Raw genomic sequence first — 19,888 nt, forward strand, 5'->3', positions numbered from 1 at the left:
ACAAATATAGAGCTATTGGTATTTCTGAGGGTAGTGAAATTCATTTACTTTTGTATATGTTTCATTCATTCATTTAATTCATTCAAAAGTAGTTATAGAGCACCTCCTATGTACTCAGTAGAGATACATACGAGGAAGAGAGGTGTGTTTCCTTTTCTTAATGAATCAACGCTCTATAATGACCCAAGCCTCTCCATTGTCTCTTGGAAAACATCAGGCTTAATGTGCTTCATAAGTTATGAGGGAAAGACTAGGTCTTCAACACGCTTCTCTAAAATCCAAGAGACATCAAGAAACCTCAGTGACTGTAATCAAACTGTGAAGTCAGGTAAGATTGTGATAGACGTTTTCTAGCATTTCAGAAAGCTCATAAAACTCAGTCAGGTATCAAGGAACCTCTGCCCAGTCTAAAAGCAAAAATATCCTCTAGAGCAGCACTGGCAAACTTTTTTTTGTAAAGGGCCAGTTAATATTTTGGCTTTGTGATTCATGAAGTCTCTGTAGAAATTATTTGACTCTGTTGTTTAGCACAAATACAGCTAGAGACAGTATATATGTAAACAAATGAGCCTGACTATGTTCTAATAAAAGTTACTCACATAAGCAAGCTGTGGGCCAGATGAGACTTTTTAAATTGAAATTTAAGTAAATTAAAATTAGGTGATAATAAAAGCTCAGTTCCTCAGTCTTACTAGCCGTATTTATGTGCCCAATAACCACATGTGACCCATGGCTACCATTCTGGATGGCAAAGATGATAAAACTTACTATCCCTGCAGAAAGAGCTATTAGAAAGTGCTGCTCTAGAGTTTCTTTGTAGCACCTGACTATTCTAGTCTGTATATAAGAAGATGAGGAAGAGGCGGCCAGGTTTGATCTTCCTGAATCTCTACAGAGAAAATAATGCAAAACCTGGCGCTAGGAAGTTCTAAGAAAGAGGATATGTAGGGACAGTAGGACCCGTTACCTTCACCATAATCTTTAAATTAATTTTTTATTTATAATTGCTATGTCATGATTGCATATATTTATGGGGTATAGTGAGAGTTTCAATGCAATGCTTGTCTACATAGTAGAATGATCAAATTTTGGTAATTACCATATCTATCATTTTAAATATTTATCATTTCTTTGTGGTAACGTTTAAAATCTTCTTGAATCTTGAAATATACTCAACACTGTTATTCACTACATACTGTGTAATAGATCACTTCTTAGCTGTAACTTTGTACCCACCGACCAACCTCCCTTGGCCTCCCTCCCCGCCACCCTTCCCCAGCCTCTAATCCTCTAATAACCACTACTCTACTCTCTACTTCTATGAAATCAACTTTTTTAGATTCCACATGACTGAGAGCATACGGTGTTTGTCTTTCCGTGCCTGGCTTATTCCACTTCATGTGATGTCCTCCAGGTTCATCCATGTTTCCATAAATGTCAGAATTTCATTCTGTTCGATGCCTGAATGGTATCCCTGTGGATAAATCCCAAATTGTCTTTATCCGTTCATTTGTAGAAGGACATTTAGATGGATTCCATATCTTGGCTATTGTGAATAGCTCTGCAATAAACATAGATGGGCAGATGTCTCTTCAACATACTGATTTTATTTCCTTTGGATACATATCCAGTAGTTAGACTGATAGATCATGGGGTAGTTCCATTTTTCATTTTTTGAGGAACCTCCATACTGTCTTCCATAACGGTTCTACAAATTTCCATTCCCACCACCAGTGTATAACAGTTCCCTTTTCTCCACACCAGCATTTACTGTTTTTTGTCTTTTTGATGATAAGCTATTCTAACTGGGGTGCGGTGCCAGCTCACTGTAGTTTTGATTTGCATTTCTCTGATGATTAGCAGTGTTGAACATCTTGCAACGTTATTTTTTTCACGTAATCTTAACACACACTTTTCACAATGCAAATCAATACATTAGAACATAACTCTTACCGGCTTCATTGTATTAACCCATACTTAATGCATTATGTTAGGAAGAGTTGACATCAAGTGACTAATTATTAATAGTTGCAAATCACATACAACTATGCATCCCCCTTAAAATATTGTTTCTCAGTGTACATATTTTTTCCTTACTGAAGATTATTGAAGAAATCACAGATTTTAATATTTTTTTTCTTTCTTAGTCAATGGGACAAGGCCTACATGAAACTGTTTCTTTTTTCTAAGTTCGAGCATTTGTCAAGAAAGCATTATAAAATAGTTCAAGTCTTCTAGACAAATAGATAAATCTCCTAGATAAATATAAGTTAAGGAAAGAGTACACTTGGCTTGAAAGCTGGCAAAGAAAATCAAAGATCAATCTAATAGAGCAATGAAAGGAAGTGAACTTGTATTAGACTACTTTGTTTTAATTTAACTGTACTTGAGGAATTCCAATTGTTAAGTTAAATCAATCAAGTTGCAACATTTGAATACAGTGAAGAACAATGTAAACGTGTTATTGAGAATGACGATTCAAAATGAATCTTATTTAGTCATTTCTGAGTAACCTGGAAGTTATCACGTGATGATAATTTGGCACACATATGTAGCTCTAAATGATTCATAATGACAGTTGCTTTCAGAAGTACGAATAACTAAGCGTTTTTCCTGGCAAAGATTTACATGCTCAGGCCACCAGCACTTTCTGTGTTAGCCAGTTGTTTTGTATTTTTCTCTTGCACTTTGCAACTTTTGATGACCCTTTGCATCATTCAAGGATTGTACAAAAGAAGTCCTAGTAGTAGGTAACGTGCTATTGCTTGCTCTTACTTTCATTAATTATACATTAAATTGCAGTTTGAACTTTTTAGAAATGATTAGGAACCTCTCTTTGATATCCGTATGTCTTTTACATTAAGTACTACTAGAAAACAAGAATCAAATTTCCATAAGATCATTTGTGTTGATGGTTTTGAATATTTAAAATAAAACTTTCGGCCAGGCGCGGTGGCTTACGCCTGTAATCCTAGCACTCTGGGAGGCCGAGGCGGGTGGATCGCTCGAGGTCAGGAGTTCGAGACCAGCCTGAGCAAGAGTGAGACCCCGTCTCTACTAAAAATAGAAAGAAATTATATGGACAACTAAAATATATATATACAAAAAATTAGCCGGGCATGGTGGTGCATGCCTGTAGTCCCAGCTACTCGGGAGGCTGAGGCAGTAGGATCGCTTAAGCCCAGGAGTTTGAGGTTGCTGTGAGCTAGACTGACGCCACGGCACTCACTCTAGCCCGGGCAACAGAGTGAGACTCTGTCTCAAAAAAAAAAATAAATAAAAAATAAATAAATAAGTAAAACTTTCTACTTTTACTTTCTCGAGATAGGAACTTTTTCTGGGGCACACTTTCTCTCATCTGTGAGTTTCAGCTTGCAAGTAAGATCAGTAAGGATGGTGTCATCTCCTCCTGCTGCTATTAACTGAGAGTTACAGGTACAAATGGGACTTTCTTGTACCACGAAAGTACAACAGGGAGGCAGATAACAGCAGATCATAAAGGGAAAAGCATAGTTCATTGCACAAATTGAGTTTATCTACCACCGAAAGACTACTAACCACAAGGGGATTTAAACCAAATGTCCAAAGGAGTCTCAAAATGTCGAACCTGATACTTAAACCATGAGCCATTCTCTCGTGTTTATCCAATGTGATTCTTACACTGACCCCTGGATATTAGAAGGACCCTTTGCCCCTCTGGAAGCCTTTCCACACGCTTCCATTATTAAATGAGTTTGTTTAGCTCTGACTTCAATTGTGATAGTAAATAGTATTTCCTACGTTTAAAAAGTGCGGATGAACTCCGGGAGGAAATAGCACGCTCGTGTCTCCAGCGATTTTCCAGTTTGAGAAGCAAGCGCGAATATTCTAAGAACTTACAGATGTGCTGGGCGTCATGTCTTCAAACTTCCTGGCTCATCATTTCAACAGCACATTGGATTTTACTGGCACCCTTTGATTTGAACCAATTCGCTGGAGTCTGTTTCATAAACATTTTCATTTATTTTCTCTTTTAAAAATTATTTCTTCCAGGAGAAACCCCCAAACACACGAAAAATTTGTATTCCGTTCCAGCTGCAAGCTTGGCGTGGAACAGCAGCACTTCAGCGACCACTCGGAACTTCAGACCCTGCAAAGGCTGCGGTCCGCTTGCTTAACTAGATTGGCCACAGGAAGCGTGTCACACCTGTGCTCTGGCCGCCTGCGCTGATTGCCTTTTAGCTTCTGAGTGCAATTCAAGGTGATCATTTTAATCTCTAAGGCCCTGTATGGCTGGGGACCCGGTTATCTGGTAAATTGCCTCTTTCCCTGGGCATAGCAATTAATAGCAGCCAGAGTGCTGCCTCTCTCAGGCCCCTGATCTTGAACTGGGGAACTGGAGGCAGGAGAGTGTGTGGACAGGAGGTGCAGCCCTGAGTGCATGGGACTCACATCACTGGCACTTGCTGTCACTTTTCAGGTGAACAAGTATGATACACACACACACACAAATAAATATATACACACACACACACACACAAATAAATATATACACACACACACACACACACACATATATGCATATATAAGTGCATTTCGCTGTCAAAGTTTCCAACTGGCAGTCTCTTCTTTCTGATCATCACTTTTTAGATTATTTTTTAGCACTTCATATGTAATTTTGCTTTATAAATATGGTTAACATCTTGCTTTGAGAATACATACTTAACTCTTCCGTGGATGGGTGACACTTTTTAAACCAAAAGCCCCTGAATTACTTAAATTCTCCGAAACCTAAATCATGCCTGGATTCGATGGAAAGGCGAAATATCCCTTCAATAATAGCTGTGAAGGAGCACGCTAATTCAAAACAACATTTATCAAAGTCTCACTGCGTGTCAAGGACTTTTTTAAGCGCCAGGGATACAGGCATAAAAGACACTTCTATGACAAATAAAAATCACCGTCCAAGAATAACTGGTGGGTAAAGTCAATGTTTGCTGTTTTCCTCGAATACAAAATTAGAAATGGCATTTGAGGAAATTAGTGGTGTTGTCTAGTCATGCACGCTTTAGTGCATACAATTCTAAACACAGATATTAATAGACAGTATTTTACATTGTGTGTTAAGATGACACATGAATTAGTGATATTGATTCAAATCCATCCAATTCTATTTACCTTCACGAAAAGGAATGTACTAGAAGACTAAGAATTGCTTACAGAATCAGAGTGATGATGGCAAAATATTCCATTGTAGGAAGAACGGGGATTTGGAAAACCCCCAAACGGAGGGAAATACTACAGGCAAATCTTCCATGGTGCTTCTCTTGGAATGGATCCATTCCAACTGTTTTTAGGAGCTGCATCATTCTACTTTTGATTCAGATAACGGAAAGCGAGGCAGAAGAAAATATCAACACATTCACTGCAGAATGCAGAAGTAAGATGGATTTGTCCATTTCATTGGCAGATGGAAGCTTCCTCTACTGGGCTTCATCGTTGTCGACTACTGTCATGGCAGCTAGCTCTACTCATTCCCCAACTGCAGGCTGAGGGCCAACCTCACCTTTAGAATAAATTTTGTCTCTAGTTTGGGAGGATATTGAATTTATTACTCAGCATTCTGACCTCGCTGCACTGACCCCTGTAATTGAGTTTCTGCATCATATGCAAGCTATCGGTGACAGAACCTTTTGCTTTGGCCCAAGTCTTTTAGTAATTAGAGATCTGACGTTATTATTGCACCTTCCTCACTCTATCAGCCTTCTCAGAGCACCTCTATTATTTGACTAATTTATCTTTACTAATTGATTATCTTAATTTTGCTTGACACAACAGCATGGAGTTAAGCTCCGCTTTGACTTTGATTAACAGCACTTGCCACCTTTGGCCCCTACATCCCCCTTTTTGCCTTGGACTAACTTCGGGTTAAAAATTCCAGAGTTCCTGGACTCTCACTGGTAGTTATATATTTTTTAAATCTAGTTATCACTGGCATATACTTTTGTTTAGTTCTGTTATTTTTTTTTTTAATGTAACCATCTAATCAACCAAGGTTTTATTAGTCCTGTGAGGTCTTCCTGGACACATGGATTTTTCCTTCCCTGGTATAGCTTTCTCTGTTCTCCTCAAGTACCGGTTATGATACTTCTGAAATTACGTGCCTCGTACTCTCTTTTATGCACTTATCAATTAAATCCACATGCTCTTATTCAGTATCTCTACACAGATATATACCTGCTTAATGAAAAGGATGGATTCCAACTTGTTAATTGATTATAGTCTACTGAAGAAATGACATACACACTAAACATGAGACCCACAAAACAGTGCCAAATTGTTATACACAATTTAGTGCCAAAATAAGACTTACAGATACAAATACTGCAGGGGTTCAGAGAAGAATGTTATAAAAATATGCTCAAATAGGGAGGGAAGAGATGAGATTTGATCTTCAAGCAAAAGTGGGGACTGAACCTGGGCCAATGGGTCACGGGTAGAAGGCAGGGGGAGGTATCTGAATGAATATTTATATTGAAGAGTTTATTGGATTTGTCCAGAGGACAGTGATGAAATTTGCTAGATCCACGACCTGAATCCTTGGAAGAACAACCGGGAGATAAATTTGCAAATAGAGAGTGTCACCTGATTGTGAAGGCTCTGGCCTTTCCATTTCTCCATAAAGGCAGCAGTAGCCATTGCAGATCTCCGAACAAGCCAAAATTATGACATACTGTGTAATTCTGTTTTTGAAAACTTTGGCAGTGGGGAGCAGAAAGGAAAGAGAAAGCCAAGAAAATATTTTTTGTTTCGTTTTGCAAGATTGATGAGATCCGCACACATTTTAATAGTTTTTCTCCTGATTATTAAAGGGACTGCATCAATGTAGAGAAAATACGGAAAAGGAGAAAGAAAAAAATCTAAACCCATTCATATTCTTAGAGATGAGAGGTAAGTCTTGTTAATATTCAAACGTATGCATTCTAGTTTTTAAAATATTTGCTCATATAAAGGTGTCTGTCCTGAAATTATAACTACTTTTTAATTCCTTTGACATCAGAGCAACAAAGAAAATATTAAATAAGGACATATACGCCCTGGACTTTCAGAGGGAGCTAAGATCAGATGACCCTGTGTTCTGCCTTCCCATTCTTTAAAAACAGTGGAATATTTGATGTTTCAAGAGGTGTTAGAGACTATCTAATCAATGCTTTTGTTTTGAAAATGAGATTACTAAAGTCTAGAAATCACACAATATAGAAACTTAGGGCTCTCATTTCCAATATTATACTCTCCACTATACCATGATGTTTAGGAGCCAAATTTAGAATTAATTTTAACGGAATGATCCATGACATGGCTTAATTTTCAAACTCTAGTCCTCATAAAAGGAATATATGCTCTGGAAAATAGTGCTGTCAAAAGAATATGTTTTCAAAAATAGATTTTACAAAGTTCTGGAGACGATGAAACTACAGGATCTGCAGGCCTCTGTTCCCACCTTAAACATCGCGTGTGTGTGACAGTTGGGTAGTCCCAACACCAGACCTCATGTTACCCAGGACAAATGAGAACATCAGTGCACCATGATCATCTTTGACTATTTACATTCATCTTTCCACAAGACGAGAGGACGATTAACCCAGATTTGAAAAGGCAGGAACCTTTCACAAGAACAGGCATTTAAGCTGACGATTGTAGAGAAAGATAGATGCTACCCAAAATGACACTTTTTGTATATTTCCATCCTTACCTCACTACACTGTACCTTATTTCTAATTTTTCAATGAAGTATCAGAAAAATATCTGCCCCGCCATGAAACAAAACCAACAAAACACACACACACAGGCAAATAAATATGTTTAAAACAAATCCCGTTTACCACCCTAAAGTGTCAGATTAAGATCTCTTGTAGCTCCAACTAGTGAAAAGGTCATGGTCCTCTCCCCATATCCCATTATGTAATTTCCACTAAAAGCAATGCTCTTGACCATAAGGATGCTGTGTAGCAAACTCCGACAAACTCTCATCAATCTACAACATTCAATATTTATTTAGGTGTTTATCCTGACAGCTGGGGGTCGTCTGATCTAAGCCCAGAGCAGCTGCGTGGGTCTGCTGATCTCAGCTGGCATTGCTCGGTGCTTTGGCTGAGCTCGGGTGATCTAGACTGGGCTCCGTGGGAACAGTCTGGCTGGGCTCTGTGTGTTTCTCATGCTGCTGCTGGGACCAGCTGGCTAGTCCAGGCATATTCTTTTTAAGTTGAAGGCAGGGGCCTACGAAGGAGCCATGAAACAAACAAGAGCTCTTAGGGCCTGGCTCAGAGCTGATCTACTGTCAATTGTCTTATTCTATTGACCAAAGCAAAGCCTGGTGGCCAAACCTGAAGCCAAGACATGGGAAACTACACTCCGCCCTTCATTGGGGGAATCTGAAAAGTCATAGAGCAGGGTGTGGAGGTCAGGTAGTAGCAAGTGAAGAACAGAGGCAGCTGATGAATGTATCCAAATACTAAACCAGAAACCAGTAATAAAGAATGTACTATAAAATTTCTGTACTACACTCACACCATACTTCTTTTTGAAATAACAAACATCAAAATATGCTTAAAAGTCTTTGCTTTCCTGGTGGTCATAAGCATATGCTAACTCTGCCTCCTGGTCTAACCTACCTTGCTATCCTTAGAAGATTTTATTTTAGAATGGTTTTATATAAATATACCCATAATCATAAATATGACTTGATTACCAAACCAACCACATAAAAGAATACTACTTGATATTATGTCATGAGTATGCTAATAAGTACAATGTTTATTGGCCTTGTATCAAAAGTTTTTTGTGATATAACTTTTGATAAATCATATAAACTATCAATTCTTGTTTCTACATAAAATGTGATGATACCTATTAGTGAGTGGTATTGAAAAATAAAGTAAGCCACCTGATGGAACCCAGTTGGTAGATGTTCAGTAAACATTTGCTGTGGCTCTATTGTTGATCTTTAGTTCTGTGGAATCCGGAGCAAATTATTTAGCTTCTCTTAATGCTAGCTTCCTCATCTATAAAACTGGGATATTGATAATGTCTATCTTATGGGGTTTTATGAGGATTATATCAGTTAATCCATAAAAGGGTTAGGAGAGTGCCTAGAACATATTAAGCATTCATTAAATGTTAGTTCTTCTTCATATTACTATCATTATTAGTTATTTATATTATTATTGAAGTAGACTTAAAATACTACATGATGGACAGATAATTAACAAGAATAATTATCAACCTCTTGGATTATAAATCTCTAATAAATCTCATGCATAGTGTTAAATTGCCTTTATGGCAGTTATTAAAACATGTGAAATTATTTATTATTTTATTATCCAAAAGAAATTATTCAGCATCAATTACATATAGAGCCCATGCCAGGGAGTGAACTGCTTAATTTTTACAACAGTTACACAGTCCCTACATGCCACATGCTTACAACCTAGACACAGGTAAAATAGATGTGTGTTTGAAACATTGACTAACAAAACAGACATGCAATTAATTCTAAATTGTATTTTATTTGATAAGTTCTCTAGAAATTAAAGAACAGAGATCGCTAGTCAGAGAAGGGACTAGAGAGAGGGAGATAGAGCAAGACTGTAAATCCGAGTTGGGACAAATAGCACAGAGCGTTAAGGACATTCTGGAAGAGGGAAACAGTAGGCAGTTCTAGGACAATGAGGAGACCAGACTGAAAAACAGGCTTTTGTTTAGGTCACAATGGTGGATTAATGGACAAGGATAAGATAGGGCCAGATTCAGAAAAATGTTGACTGTCAAGAATTTGAATATCATGATTAAAACCAAAAGTTAATCATAAGTCAATGTACTTTGAGCTTTGGAAATATTTGATTGTTGTTTTTATATCTATAAACCTATTAATATATAACAACTAAAGAAACTACAATGCAATAACTCTCTCATGCTCATATAACACTAAGAAACGATAGAAAATTTTGAACATTAATGGGACATAGAGGCATTTCCTTTTGAAATCAGCCATTCTAACTGGATTATCCCTCCAGTGACCACCTGAACTCTTCCTAACTTTACAGTAACCACACAGATGGCCAGATTTGGCATTTAATTTTCACAATTGTACCTTGCATTGTTTTTACAGGTTTTGATTAAAATGATAAAGGAAAAGGAAGAGTAGGAGTTCACTGAGATCATGTAGGAAACCCAATACAGAGTCACTGGCTCAAGAAGCCTGAGCTGGGGGCAGAAGGGAAAATAAACCAGAATGAGGAAAAGTAGTTTAGATATATGACATGGACTTAGTAAGACTCAATAAAGGAACTGCCAGAAGGTCGTTTACTAAATTTGATTCACAAGTATAAAATTTAAGAGCTAGCAGATCTATAAAGTTATTTCTAAAATTATGCAAATTTTAGTTACAAATCAATTAATCCTCTAATAAAACCTTCTTGCTTGGGCATTATATGCCCAGGGCTTTGATGTACAGTGTGGGGATTGCCCCAGACTTCAAGAAAGATATGATCTAGTCTTGGATTTGTGGGTGAAGTAACTAAAACCAAATGAAATGTTAAATTCTTAGCATTGATGCTAAGTGCCACAGTACTTGCTAGAAGGGAGAGAGCAGTGTGGGCAGTCAAAAACAATCTCTGGAAAGAGTAGAATATGATCTACGCCTTAAAAATATTTAAGATACAAATGTGTGGAAAAGAAAGGAGAAGGGTTCATGTTGGGAGAGAAAATTTAAAGAACAAAAACATAGGAATGATCAGGGTGTGTTCCATTGTCAGAAGAAACCTCTGTCAATGCAAGAGGCAGGGAATGAGTTCATACTGGAGTCGGATACTCAGGCCACTGGAAACCAGTCGAAAGATTTGAGCCTGATTACAGAGCCCAGAGAGAGAGAGCAGTGGTAGCGTAAGGAAGATGGTGTTAAGGATAGAAGTCTAGCAGTGATGGACAGATTAATTTGAAAGAGAGAATTGGGTGGCAGGGAGAGAACTAAGAGGATACGTATACAAGCCAGGTAAAGGGAATGTCTAGACTATAGAAAAAGAGAAATAGATAATACAAAGGGGGAAAAAAGTGGAAGAAATTAATGAAGCCCAAAAGACAAAAGAATTATACCAACATGAAGAAAACTCAGATCACTGGAACATGGAGCAAACCTGGGGAAGGTAAGGTGAAGTTCAGTGAGAATGGGCAGTGCTGGTGGTCACTGCCCGACATCGACGTACTTGAAACATCACTGGAAATCAGGGCTTGAAGCGGAGATGAGTGACCAGTGCTGGAATTAGAGATTCCAGAGCCAACGGAAGAAGCCTGGAAAGCCAACGCCATAGAACCAGCTACGTTTATGTTTATCTGGTTATTTTGATATTCAGTTTTAGATGATGAAGTCCTAATTATCAAGGCATGTGAAGTACATAGTACATCTGTTTGAATTTAAAATAAACATTCCATGTTATTATACTATCTTATTTTGGGATATGCATACAAGAAAGCACAAAGAAAGAAAACAATTCTCAAATTCAAACATAACTGATTATTTTTCTGCTAAATATTATAAGAGCTAATATTTATATTGTTGGAGTGCTAAGTACTCTATAGATATTAACTCACTGAGTCCTCGCAACCCTGGGACATACATGTTATCTCTGTTTTTGCAGATGTGGAAACAGGCACAAATAATATATGTGATTTTCCCAAAGTCAGCCTGCAATTAAGTAATAGAGCTGGGATTCAAAGCCAAGTGGTCTGGTACCATTTTATTGTCTTAGTGTCTCCACTGTACTCTTTCCGGAGAAAATGACATTAACTATGAAATCTCATGTAGTTTCCTATTGCATTAACATTATTTTAGCTTTGTCAAAACATAACACGACTAATCATAAAGGTTTCAATTAAACAGGATTTAGATTGTATAAAAACCATCAGAGTAATTCTCTTTTCAATTTCATTCTTTTTATTCCACACATATATAGCCACACATACAATGATGAGTTTATCCCAAGATATTATACAAGCTCAACAATGCAAGAATTGGCATTCCCAAATGACCATCCAATAAAATATCATTTTGCAATCAAATCCTGTTCTAAGTTAATTTTTTCAAAGAAACTAGAGGTTTATAGTTATCATTTCATGTTATAAATGTAAATATAATAGATAAGTACATCAAATTCTGTCTAATTTGACAAGAACAAAATAAAGCTTTAGAGTAGAATATTAAATAAAAATCATCTGCTAACGTTTACATTTCCAGATTGGTTTTGAGAAAGAGTTTTAGCTCTTTTCCCACATTTGTTTTTAAAATTACCAGCGTAACTACATGCTCTTCCATTTATTTCTGATGTTAGCACCATTCATAGAAGAAGTAAAACGTCTAGGAAGATCATTTCAACCCATTGTTTTATAAGTTCCTTAATCATGGAGGGCTGTTTTGTCTCAGAACAACGACAGTGCACTGTTTGTAATTATGAAGGCATCTCCGTGGAATTACAAGCAGCAAGCGAAAGAAAGCTCTGTGATCTGGCTGTGGTTGAGAAAGATAGAACGCTTCACTGAAGACTCAGTACCCTTAGAAACTAAAACTACTCTGAGTTTTGACCTAACAGTGAAAATTTACAGGTCGAGAGGAATTGCTTAATCTTGAAATACCACTCTCTTTCTGAAAAGTACAGATTTCAAGAATTTCTTAAAAACACGACTTTCTCAACATCAAATGACTCCTACAAACGCCATTTTGATGAGTTAAATGTAAATGAATCAGGCTATGTTGATTAAATTTCCTTTGAAATGTGCGAGGATTTAAGTAACTAGGGGATGTGTGATCGGTCCAAACCATTTGGGGTTTTATTGACCCGACAGCATTCAGAAGTCAAATTGAGATTCTCAGGCGACTGGAATGCAACTTCCGGTCCAATGGTGATATGTGATGTGAAACTTCACGAAAATATATCTATACTTTCTTAATATAACGTCATCATTTTGGAATCAGTTAATAATAAATGTAAGACAAAGTGAAGCAAATATTTTTTCCTTTTTTTTTTTTTTTAACAAAATCTTGTATTAAGTTTATCTGGTTATCAACATAACTAGTTTTCTTTTGTATGTATCATTAAACTCTGCTTCTCAATTAGAATTAACTTGCTTTTCCAGAATTTGGTTAGAGTCAAGGGTGATGAGGTCCACGGGGAAGAGTGCAGGTGGGGAACCAGGAAATTATACCCTTGAGAAGCTCTGGGGTTTTTAATCATTGAGATCTGACCCATAATGACGGATGAAAACATTCTGCTCCTAACTAGTGACTTGCAGATGGTGGAGCTAGTTCAGACTCATTTTAACTTCTTTCTTCCCTAAGTTATCAAACTTGTGCGTACGTGAACATCTGTATACAAATCCAGTATTTAAACAGCAAACAAAAAAAATCTGACTTGTTCATGACAACTAAGATGGTAGGTGTGATTTTTCCATGCAAAAAATTAGCCTGAAAAAGGCTTTCACCATGCAGATGACATCAAAAACTTATGCTGTCTCTCTTATCACCCTCCCAACACGCAAATGCACACACGTACACTTTGCCCAATACTTCTGGAAGTTGTTCATTATTATTAGCTTGGTGACTGAAACACCTAGCTCATTCTCATATGTAATATTTACATGTGTTTTATATGTGTATATGTATATACACATAAAATATTCTTTTTCAGTATAAATGCCCATATATACATATATACGACTGAGAAAGGATATCAGACAAAAAATGCAACATGTAATTATGAATCATAAATGGCATTTTGTCTGTTATCTTATTATGATTTGTAAGCTGCTTTGCACACACAGCTGATGATAGAAGAGACGCAGACCTGGCAAGCTGAGAAAAGTCAGAGATGTCTTTCTTATATTCCCCCACACTAAGCAGTCTCTGTTTACATAATTCATTTTCATTTGAGAGGGGCAATGACTCCCATCTTTCCTCCTTTTTTCTCCCCATCATTTTTTTAAATTCTTAAATTTAAAAAATTTAAGAATTTAAAAAATTCTTAAGAGATTTTTAATTAGCAAGAAAATTTAGCTCAGTTGAAATGAAAACTGTATTATCACATCAACAATGAGAGCACTAGCATAATGCTTAAATATAAATTGTGCTCATAAAATTTTTATTTTGCTTCATTGTGCTTCATATAATAATGTGCTTCATATTAATAAATGTGTTATTTGGCTTGTCTTCTAGAATAAAAAATTAATCTCTCTGTGGAAGAAAATATTTGAATGTAGTTTCTAAATCTTGCTAATATATTCAGTCATTTGTAGAAAAATCTTAAATAATTTATTTTAAAACAGGGGAAAGTTGTTTTTAACTAAGCATGCTTATTAAGAAAGATTTGCAATGATTATATCTGGTAAGGACAGTATCAGTAGATTTGACCAGTTATATAACTTGTGACATTAATATCGTGCTTGAAAATTTGCTTAAAATGTATACTCTGTGTCAAATATACACATTAATTCAGGTATAAGTAATTCAATTAAAATTATTTTCTCTAATATGACAATTCATATTATTATGTGTTTTAAAATTTCCATTCATAGATATTTTATATAAGATATATCTCTCTGTGTGTATATATTTTATACATATTATCTCTGTGTATATGTATATATGAATATGTGTATGTGTGTAGAACACTTTTAACATGCATAGGTAAAAGTTCTATAAAGATAAATCATAATTTTGCATGAGTATAGCTATATTGTGAAGGAAAAATAAAAATCTTATTATTAAATATAAACATTTAATAACAATATAGACATTTAACCATAAAAATATGCCAATGCTATTTGCAAGTTATTCATCTCAGAAATTACGATCTGCTGATGTGTTTTTAAAATTATAAATATATCCATTTTATGAATGGATAAAATCATTTTAGCTACCTTACTTCACTATTTTCAATGTGGAATACCTGGTGATTTTATTATATTTTTATGTTTGTTGAAACTTTTTATATTCTTTATGTCCCTGAAGAAGTAGAGTGACTTTCTCCTAGGAAATGCAACCTATGCTAGAATATGTCAGATTTAAAATTCATGCCACTCATCTCTTCCCTTCATTTTCTTCTCTATTTATTTCTGAATATATATTCATTTGAAGTCTACACATTCATTTTCTTAGTTTTCCCTCCAGTAAGTGATGCTTTCCAGACGCAATACAGCAGGGTACAGATGGAAGGGGCTTGTCCTAAAATGACAATCTAGTCGTCTTAACCATGTGCTGGGATTGCTGATGGCCAGGCTGACCTGACACATAGCAATGTTTCCCTTTTTCCATTTCTGTTCTCATGGTACTAGTTAATCAAGCACACCCAGGGCCTGTTGATCAACCAGATAAAATGATCTTGATACTTAATAGTCTGAGCATCCTTTGGATGACTTCTAATTGTCCCTGAGTAGCATTGTGCATATACCAGATTCTGCTCAATGTTTTCAAGACACGCTGCTAATCTGAAATATAATACTACGTTCAGATTACTGTTATAACAAATGATTTCACTATTTTCTTGACTTCGTTCAGTTTTTCTTTCCTTCAGTGCAACCCCTGATCCCGTAAAATAACCGTCTGCAATTGCATTTTTCATACCTTTGCCATTTAACTACATAAAAGGTCTTTGCAAATGTGTGCAGATTTCTCAAGATCAAGATGTTTTGTACAGAGGGAAATCTCTGAATTTTTCTGTTGCATTTTCAATGAAGAAGGTCAGCTTCGTCTTGTTTAAGTGGAGGAATAAATGTGGTGCTTTTCAACTCCTGCAGGTTTTGGACATTAAATGCTCTGAGCATTGCCCAAAACCAAAGGGTGAATTATATTGTTAAGAAAACACACCCTTTAAGCAAAGATGTTTTAAAAGCAGAATGGACTTTGAAATGGCCGATACTTTTCTTTTCGGATAGCAGTTAGCTCTGAGCCCCCGAGCCCCCAGCGTGAAATGGCCTGGGGTGGGTGGAAAAAATGCAGAAACACAAAATTCAGTGAGTTTGCCTGGGGACTCTGATGATATTGAATCATCCTCACTTCTCTGACAATCTGGATTGCTTTAACTTCTTGTGCTGGATCTTTCTATGTCAAAGCAGCCAACGGGGAGAGGGTCAAGAATCCAGCAACCATGGCCAATTTCTTTGTTCAGAGCCCCATCTGATTAGAAAACCTTTCTTACTCCTTGGAGATAGACCAGAACCACGGGGCCAGTCTCCGTGAGCGAGGTGGGACAAGTGCCTCTTGGGTTACATGGTCTCCACAAGCTGCAACTGATTCACTTTATGGTTTGTTTACTTTTCAAGGGCCTTGTAACAGCGACACAGATGCCGCAGGGCCACGTGGCTTGACTGCTGTCACGACTGCGTGGAGTGCACAGCGCGGCCTGTCCATGGCGTGAGTAACCAAGACCAGACTCTGCGTCTCTCCTCGCCAGGTTGGGTTGGGCGGCTTGCGCGGTGGATTGACTTGTCAGTTGGCTTTGCAGATTTTTAATGAGGAGCAAACATCGTTTCAGAGTGGCACAGCTGAGGGCAGAGGACTGGTGAAGGAGTTTTTTGGCAGAAAAGTGGCGTGATCAGTCATCACAGCTGGTAGGAGAGCACTTACTGAGAGCAAAATAGTGTCTACTAACTGGAAAATTCGTAATCGGGTTGGTAAAGCTTCCATCAATAGCTCTGATTTAAAAGTCGTACATCCCGAAAATTGCTTAATCTAAGAATCGAAAAGGTTCCTGTGCAGAAAACCATAGTATTAGTATCTCTGTAGCATCTTCGTTGGGTTTTTGGTTTTTGTCATGTTATCATTAAGATACGCTGTTAATGTATGAATACATTTCCTTGTTATTCCATCACTGTATATTTGGTAAGGACTTGCTGTTTGCCCTCCAGATGTTAAAAAAATTTAATTAACTGGCTTTGCTTCTGGCTGCATCCCAGTCTCAGCTTGGAGGTTCTCACCCTGGGGCGCAGCAGGCTCTGACCGGAGGGCCCTTGAGTGGCTGCTTCGGTGGGTCCCGGGTGGGGTGTGGAGAGCTGTGGCCTCTGGACACCTGGCAGGGCCTCTGCGGGACCTCTGTGCCCCAGAAGTCGCCTGCTGCTTGCTCAGCCTTGATCCGCCATCCAGGCCCCAATGTCTCCTGCCCGCTTGGCCCTGATCCCGTCCTCCAGGTCGGATGGGCGAGCCATTTGCACAACCCCCATTGGGCTCAGAGGCCCTACTCATGGCGCTTCTCCAGTCCCAGCTCTGAGGCTCTCACACCGGAGCCTGAGGCTTCGCCCCTGTGCCTGCAGAACTCCCACCAGGCCCAAGACACCATCCCCAAGTCTCCACCACTGCACCTGGACCCCAACACCCCACCCCAGAGCCTCCACCACCAAAGCAGGGCTGGAGGAGCTACTTCAAAGTCCAACACCCTGCCAGGGACTGCTCAGCCTCAAGCTGCCAGCACACCGCAACCTGGTTTGAGCAAACACCCACAACCCGGGAACCCACGACGACCTTACCCAGCTGCTGTGGTTTCCTGTGAGGAGACCCTGGGTACAGCAATGCCCACAATACCAGCCTCAGTGGAGAGAGTCTCGCCCAGCTCTCTACCCGAACATCCTACAGCTACCTGGAGGGTTCCCAGCAAGGAACAGGAGTCCTTCAAACCTATGAAACCAGAACTCAGAAAAGAGGGTTCAGATAAGAAAAACCCAGCAAACGAACCCTGGCAACATGAAAACTCAAAACAGATCCACACCCCCAAGCGATCGCACGGAGCTACCGCAATGAACTCCAACTACAAGGGAATCTTGAAATGACAGAAATGGCAGAAAATACTCTTCTACAAATGTATAGTCACAGAAGTTAGAAAGTAAAACTATAGGAAAAAGAATCTATCATGGATAAAGGAACATAGAATCCTGAGAGCATCATCCTCTGGATTTAGTGACCCATTCTGAAAGTTAAAAAGCTTGTATATTTTTATCATAATGATAAGCATGTTGCTAAAACTCAAGGAATTTTAAATTCTGAAATTCACACAAACTCCGAATGGCTGAGGTTTTTCTCATTGTAGCGTAAAAACAACAACATTATTCTTGAAAATCCATTAAATTACGTAAAGTACGCATACATGGCCAAATATATATTCCTAGTGGACAGTAACTTACTGTCTCTTGACAATGCCAAGCCAGCCATTTTGAAGTGACTTCTAGGTGCTTTGGCTTACATTTAAGGAAACAAAGAAACCTGAAAAGCACATCATGAGAAACTCAGACTATAAAAGACACAGGGCAAACAAGTAATTGTTTGAAGGAAAAGCAAAGTTTTGTCTTTCATTTAATCTTTACTCCTGGATATAGGCTCATTTGGTAAAATATCAAGAATAGCCTACAATAAACTTTACCTCTCCAAACATATCTTTATCTCCGTCTTTCTCTAAAAACCATATATAGTTAAATTCATGTAAGTGCATACAAAATAAGAAACTACAACATAAAAAACATTATTTAATATTTTCATGATGATGCAGACAAAATCATGGTTATAAAGGACAAACGAATATTCTGTAATTTAGAATTTATTCTTGTACTCTCTCTTTGGTGACCTCATATAATTTTTCTTTCCCTATGTCATTTGATTTTAACCCTGTCCTTCCAGGTTCAGGGAAAAAGAACTGGGGAAGTCATTCTCAACTCTCTTTTTGTTTCACACCTCAGACCCAATTTGTCAAGAAACCCCCAGGGTCCAATCTTTAAAATGTATTCAGAATCTAACTACCTTTTACCTCTTGCACAGTTTGTACACTGACTTTGATTTTTCGCCTCTGCTATCGAGTTATCAGTTGACATTTGGTCTCAGTAATATGCAACTTCTTTACCTTTTTAATTTCTTGCAACTGATACCACTAAGCTTATTGGAACTGAATGCAAAATGAGACTAAATAGACTATGAAGGGAAATACATGAGGTACTTGTGTGTGTGCATGTGTATATATGTATACACATAGAGCATTTTAATAAATGCTTTATTTTGTAAATTTCTTTTTGGTTCTTAGTAGAAGTTCTTTCTTCAATTCTGTTTTGTTTGTTTCTGTTTCAATGGCTGGCATTCTTAGAGAAATGGAGTCCTGCTGAAATTTGTCTTATTGATCATATGAAACTGAGCCCTAAATTTAGGTCTTTTCTCAAATTATTAATGCTTCGTCAACCTGGGAAGGGTTTTCATAGTGACTCCTTGATTTGCATAGCTTTGTGAATCCTTCATTAAAATACCATTCCACATCCCAAGAATGTTGTATATTGTGAACTTTTCTGTTGGTTTCTTGAGTTTGCTTTTTCAGGAGATTTCAGGTATTTAACAGATATCTAAGTTTATATTAAATAGCATATTATCTTCAAAGAAAAAGCAATCTGAAACTCTAGAACCACTTTTGCAAATGAATAAGGATATGCTGGGCCTTCTAAACTGTCAAGGTCAGATTTCCTGATTTTATTTTTAAGAAAGGATCTAACGTGTCTCCAGATAGATTAATTTGCTAGCCAAAGCAATGCTTTTCCTGAGAAGCTGTCAAGTAGAGGGAATTTTTGAGAATATCAGTACTGGCATTTTATCAGATTAAAATGAGCTCACTCAACCACTTAATTCTTTTTTTTTCTTTTGTTAATTTGAGCACTTTAATCATGTAAATTGACATAAGGCATTCAACTATAATAAAATGTATGCAAATGTTTTATAAAATAAGTTCAAATTAAAAATGTGCTCGGTCTAAGATTTTAGTTAAAAATGCATATCAAAAGGAGAATATTTCACTTGTCCGATATCTTTAACATAGGTAATTCTAGTTTTGACTCTTCCTTTTAC

At 37.4% G+C, this 19,888-nt stretch overlaps 1 long non-coding RNA gene across 1 annotated transcript; it reads left to right on the forward strand.

Moving 5' to 3' along the window:
- The first annotated feature begins 4,058 nt into the window (after positions 1 to 4,058).
- LOC138375463 (uncharacterized) lies at positions 4,059 to 16,394 on the forward strand. The gene is made up of 3 exons (XR_011231521.1): positions 4,059 to 4,240; positions 6,852 to 6,930; positions 16,345 to 16,394. It is a non-coding gene; the product is annotated as an uncharacterized lncRNA (long non-coding RNA).
- The last annotated feature ends 3,494 nt before the right edge of the window (positions 16,395 to 19,888 follow it).

The sequence above is a fragment of the Eulemur rufifrons genome, chromosome 26 (assembly GCF_041146395.1).
Source record: "Eulemur rufifrons isolate Redbay chromosome 26, OSU_ERuf_1, whole genome shotgun sequence".
NCBI lineage: Eukaryota > Metazoa > Chordata > Mammalia > Primates > Lemuridae > Eulemur > Eulemur rufifrons.